At 55.1% G+C, this 6,069-nt stretch overlaps 2 long non-coding RNA genes across 2 annotated transcripts in view; one reads left to right on the plus strand and one right to left on the minus strand.

Annotated features, from left to right (window-relative positions):
* LOC107183301 overlaps positions 1-268 on the plus strand; it is a 16,224-nt gene extending 15,956 nt beyond the window's left edge. Inside the window, exon 3 of the long non-coding RNA XR_001514084.1 lies at positions 198-268. This is a non-coding gene — a long non-coding RNA (uncharacterized LOC107183301). The remainder of the gene's footprint in view (positions 1-197) is intronic.
* Positions 269-575: 307 nt separating this feature from the next.
* Positions 576-6,069, minus strand: part of LOC107183300 — a 7,066-nt gene continuing 1,572 nt past the window's right edge. The window contains exons 2-3 of the long non-coding RNA XR_001514083.1: positions 1,700-1,752; positions 576-607 (exon numbers count right to left, since the gene is read on the minus strand). This is a non-coding gene — a long non-coding RNA (uncharacterized LOC107183300). The remainder of the gene's footprint in view (positions 608-1,699; positions 1,753-6,069) is intronic.

The following is a 6,069-nucleotide window of genomic DNA, read 5'->3' on the forward strand; positions in this document are numbered from 1 at the left end:
GCCCAGGGGAGGTTCCTGTGCCCAGGGTGGGCGGGAACCAGCTAGGCAGGGAGCCTGGAACCCTGCGACCCCAGTTGTCAGAGTGGGCAGAGCCTCCAGGACTCCCTTCCAGGGAGGGAAACTGAGGCCCAGCGGGCAGGATCCTTTTGGGAGGCAGCCTCCTGCACAGGCTCCATCGGCCCTGCTCCTCAGGGGAGGCTGGGAGCCCTTAGAAATGCTGGCTCGGAGGCCCCCACAGCCCCCCGAGTCAGAATCTGCATTTCACCTCCAGGACGTTCACCTGCAGAACTCAGGTGACTCCCTCCGGCCGCCCGATGACCACCTCCCGGCAGCAGCACCCAGGCCGGTGGCTGGCAAGCTCCAGACCCTCTGATGTGGGTGGGAAACGGTTTGAAAGTCCGTGCGTAGCTGCCCGTGGGCAGCAGCTCAGCTCCAGCTCGGGCCCGCGAGGGGCAGGGTGCACCCCCAGCCCAGGTTCCCGGAGGCCGGGCGGGCGGGGCCTCAGTGGCAGTACTCCTGCTCGATGCTGGCCATCAGCTCCTCCTCCGAGCAGTCGTACAAGATGACCGACCGCCTCTCGGGCCTCTCCTGGCTGCTGCCCGGGGCTCTGTGGCCGGAAACAAACACGGTGTCAGGAGGCGAGCGTGGCCGTGGGACCCGGTATCTCTCCCGGGGAGCCGCCATGGCCCTGCCAGGGGATTCTGCTCATCCCGTGACCAAAACCAGGAAGCCCGGCCCGGGGGACACCTTCCCGGACCCCCCTCTCCCCGATCAGGCCTCTGCCCCTGCCTGCAGCGAGCCAGGGCCCAAGTTCCAGGCCCAGTTCCGATCCCGGCTCCACTTACTAGCTCAGGGACCTTTTTCTCTAAAATGGAGCTGTCTTCACAGGTTCCTTCTGAGGCAGAAATGAGGTAAAATGCATGGACAGCATGTGACAGTCTTGCCCTTGGCAAGTGGGGCGGGGGGGGTGCGCCACAGCCATTGGCCTGATGCTCCCTGACCCCCCACCTCTGGGGGTCCCACAGTAGCTGCTGCGGGGGACAGGGTGGGGCGGCCCCACAAGCCGACCTGAGGGTGAGCTGAGATGCTGAATGCCGTGGGTCTAGCGTGGAGCGTGGCACTTGGAAGTGCTGGGCAGAGAGGTCCCAGCAAAGCCCCTGACACTTCCTGTTCCTGCTGTCCCCTCGGGGCTCGCGGAAGGTGGCCAGGGCAAGGCATTCAGAATGGGGGGGGGTGCCTCACAGACCCCAAAGGCGCCAGGGTCTCTTGAACAAGCCAGAGGGGAGCAGGAGTCCCAGGGCATCCGTTCTGGGTCCTCAGCGGACCCCTTCCAGGGGTTAAGTGTGTTTTCCTGGGACTAGAGGGGCCCCTCTGTTCCCCTCTGGGCAGTAAACTCCTAAAGGTCAAGGTCAGTGTCTCATCCTGGGTGACGGGTGAGGCTGCAACCGGGAGGGGCGGGTCTGGAACGCCGGAGTGACTGGGTCAGGGCCTTTTTCAGGAGGGTCACAGCTGCTGGGACTGGGAGGTTCGGCGCTGTCCCAGGGCTGGGGCCTGCCCCCTCCGCGTGCTCCCCCCGCCAGGCAGAGCTTTGCATTCTAAGAGGGAGCTGTGGGGGAGGGGGTAATGGGGCCCTGAGGCTGTGGGGCAGCTGGAGCCCACGGGAGAGCCGGAGTCCGGCTGCAGGTGATTCTTGACTTACTCAGATGCACCGCTGCTCTCCAGGGGGTCTTCCGCTCTGTGCTCCGGGGACACCTTGAGGAGGACAGAAGGAAGAGGCATCAGGGGGTGACTGGTGGTGAGCCTCCCACTGCCCCGGCTTTCGGTGACACCGATGGCCACCAGGTTCAGCCAGGGCTGAACAACATCCCCTGTATGTGTGTACGGTCGGCCCTCCGTATCCGCGGGTTCTGCATCCAGATCCAACCAACCGGGTCGAACATAGAAAAAGCAGCTCACGTTGCTGACGTGCACGGTGTAGTGAGGCTGCGGTGGTTGTGTTTGCAGTGAGCACAGTCAGGGTTTTCCCCAAGCAACACAGTATAACGACTGTTTACACAACGTCTGCATGACATCAGGTGTTATACGTAACCCAGCCATGGTCTAAAGTATTTGGGAAGTTGTGCGCAGGTTGTACACAAACACTGCACCATTTTATTTATTTTTTTTAAATATATATTTTATTGAGTTTTTTACAGAGAGGAAAGGAGAGAGATAGAGAGTTAGAAACATCGATGAGCGAGAAACATCGATCAGCTGCCTCCTGCACACTCCCCCGCACTGGGGATGTGCCTGCAACCAAGGTACATGCCCTTGACCGGAATCGAACCTGGGACCTTTCAGTCCACAGGCCGACGCTCCATCCACTGAGCCAAACCGGTTTTGGCAACACTGCACCATTTTAAAGAAGGGACTAGAACATCTGAAGGTTGTGGTGTCTGCGGGGGCCCTGAAACCAACCCCCATGGACACTGACGGACGACTGTACCACTTTTCTTAAAATTTATTCTTATTTTTCCAGTTTACAGTCAATATTATTTTGTATTAGTTTCAGGTGTACAGCCTAGTGGTTAGATAATCATCTTTTACAAAGTGTTCCCCCTGATCTTTCTAGCACCCGCCTGGCACCCATACACAGCCATTACTATTACTGATTGTAGTTCCTATGTTGTACTTTTAATTCCTACGACTGTTTTGTAGCTGCCAGTCTGCACTTCTCAATCCCTTCACCTTTCTCACCCAGCCCCCCAGTCCTCCCCTCACCCAGCAACCATCACTTTGTTCTGTGTATCTAGGAGTCTGTTTCGGTTTTGTTTGTTTATATGGCTGTTAGATTCCACATATAAATGAAATCATATGGGATTTGTCTTTCTCCGGCTGGCTTATTTCACTTAGCATAATACCCTGTGTCCATCCATGCTGTCAGAAACAGTTAAGAATTCATTCTTTGCCCTAACCGGTTTGGCTCAGTGGATAGAGCGTCGGCCTGCAGACTCAAGGGTCCCAGGTTTGGTTTCGGTCAAGGGCATGTACCTTGGTTGAGGGCACATCCCCAGTAGGGAGTGTGCAGGAGGCAGCTGATCCATGTTTCTCTCTCATTGATGTTTCTAACTCTCTATCCCCCTCCCCTCCTCTCTGTGAAAAATCAATAAAATATTTTTTTAAAAATGTCCAGAAGAGGTAAATCCATAAAGAAAGGTCAGTGGTTGCCTAGGGTTGGGGGGAGGAGAGTACCACAGCATTTTTAGCCATTTGTCTAGTGATGGACACTTGGGCTGCTTCTATACCTTGGCTGTTGTAAATAATGCTGCAGTTGCCCTAACCGGTTTGGCTCAATGGATAGAGCGTCGGCCTGCGGACTCAAGGGTCCCGGGTTCGATTCTGGTCAGGGGCCTGTGCCTTGGTTGCAAGCAAAAAAAGCAGCCTGGTGACTGAAAGGTCCCAGGTTCGATTCCGCTCAAGGGCATGTGCCATGGTTGCGGGCACATCCCCAGTTGGATGCGTGCAGGAGGCAGCTGATCGATGTTTCTCTCTCATTGATGTTTCTAACTCTCTATCCTTCTCCCTTCCTCTCTGTAAAAGATAAATAAAATATATATATTTTTTTTAAAAAAATAAAAAATAAAATAATGCTGCAGTGAACATAGAGGGGCATGTATTCTTTTGAATTAGTATTTTGGATTTCTTTGGCTATTTACCCAGAAGTGGAATCACTGGGTCATAGGCAGATCGGTTTTTAATTTTGGGGGGAAATTCATAGTTTTCCATGCTGGCTGCATTCCCCCCAGCAGTACTCAGGGTCCCCTCTCCTCCGCCTTCTCCCCAGCGCTGGTTGGCTTATGGGTGACAGCCATTCTGACAGGTGCGAGGTGACCTCTCATGGTGATGGTACCATATGTTCTTTATGCATCTTGTTTGCCCGTCCGCCGATGGACACGGGGGCTGCCTCCGCCCTCTGGCGGTTGTGACTACCGCCCTCTGAACATGGGTGCACAGGACTCCATGTGAGACGGGCTTCCAGTTCCTGGGCCTGGATATATTCTCAGGGGCCACAGGGAAGAAAAACACCACTTCTGCCCAACGGTCCTCCAGCCGTTTCTGTGAGGTCACCCTCAGTGCCCGCTGCTCAGTTTCTGCTGGGCCCAGCTTTTGCCATCGCCTGGGACGGCTTTTCCCTTCGCCACCAGGTTCTGTAAGGGATGTTACAGACACAGTCTCTCCCGTCAGGAGCACAACGGGGCGGACGAGCACACGGTTGGAACCAGACATCTGCACCGGCAGCCGGCTGGCCGCCTCGCGGGGCAGGGACGGTGCGCACCATCACACCGTGGACTGGACACCCTAAGCTGCGTCCAGAAGGTAGGCACACTCCTCAGTGATTCCCCGGCCTCCACGCTGACTTGGCCTCTGATGGGCGATGCGAGGCACCCTCCCAGACGTCCAGCTTGCAGAGGCGCAAGGGGAGCGTGGACGGGAAGCAGGGACACAGCGGCCCCTGGTGGCTGCTCCAGGCCCCGGGCAGACACAAGTGTCCGCCACCAGACAGCTGGCGGGCTGCCACCTGGAGGTCAGACAGCTGGACACAAGGAGGGCAGAGCTGGGCTGGCGTGGGAACCTGGCTGAGCTCAGGGAGGGCACTGTGTCTGGGCCACAGGGCCGGGCGGGGCATGTTGTCACTTGAAACCCTGCCCTACATGGTTTGGCTCAGTGGATAGAGCGTTGGCCTATGGACTGAGGGTCCCGGGTTCGATGCCGGTCAAGAGCACATGCCTGGGTTATGGGCTTGATCCCCAGTGGGGGGTGTGCAGGAGGCTGCCGAACCATGATTCTGTCATCACTGATGTTTCTATCTCTCCCTTCTCTGAAATTAATAAAAATATATTTTAAAAAATAATAAACCCCACGGAGGCTGTGTACGACCACACCCAATAGGAAGAGGGGTTGAGTAAGATGGTCTCTGAAAGTCCCCTCTGGCTCTTCTTACAAGTAGGGTGCGTATTTTTAGAATAGTGAAATATCAACAGTTAATTTTTAGCAAATCCACTACATAACTTACCAAAATGTATTCGGTCCTTCTTCTTCTATCTAAAGAGTCCTCCCCTTAGCTCTTGACACTTTTATATGTATATACAGGTGGGGCAAAAATAGGTTTACAGTTGCTTGTGTGGAAAATAATAGAATAAATAATAACACAAGGAAAAAACTGTTGCTCGTACTCACAGCTGAAAACCTCCTTTGGCCCCACCCTGTACACGCACACACCTGTCAGTGAGATGTGTGATCACACAGAACAAGTGGCAGGAGTCTGAAGGATACAACTGGGTAGGTTTTGACATGTGGATACACCTGTTAACCGTCACTGCAATGAAGATACTAAACGCGTTCATCCACTCTGCAGCCTACCTCCTTCCCTCCCACCTCCACCTCCTTCCCTCCTACCTCCACCTCCACCTTCTACCTCCCACTCCACCTCCACCTTCTATCTCCCACCTCTCACTTCCACCTCCCACTTCCACCTCCTTCCCTCCCACCTCCACCTCCCACCTCCGGGTACCTCATCTCTCAGCCTCAACTGATTTCAACCAAATTTTGCCAATCCGGTTAGGTCCTCTCACCACCAGAGGGAGCTTACAGGCCTCCCAGGCAAGCAGAAGCTGTGGGCCCAGGGGCACCTCGCTCAGAGAGCTGCTTTACAAGTTGCTGAAATGACAAAGGACTTTCAAAAGGAGGCTCTGACTCAGACCACAGTCCTAGGGCCTCTGCCTCCCGCCCAAGACCTGGCCTTCAGGAACGTGTTTCCAAAGAGAGAAACTCGGGGACCCACAGACGCTGAAGGAGGCGGGATTGGAGGAAAGTGACAATAAATGACACTCACATAGTGTTTTGTCACTTGATAAAGCACATTCACACTCTGGTCTGTGTATCTCAATGGTTAGAGTATCAGCCCTGCACCAAAGGGTCGTGGGTTCAATTCCCGGTCAAGGGCACATACCTGAGTGGCAGGTTAAGTCCCTGGCCTGGTTGGGGTGTGTTCGGGAGGCAACCAATTGATGTGTCTCTTTCACATTTTCA

The sequence above is a fragment of the Myotis davidii genome, unplaced genomic scaffold (genome assembly GCF_000327345.1).
Source record: "Myotis davidii unplaced genomic scaffold, ASM32734v1 scaffold61, whole genome shotgun sequence".
Taxonomy (NCBI): Eukaryota; Metazoa; Chordata; class Mammalia; order Chiroptera; family Vespertilionidae; genus Myotis; species Myotis davidii.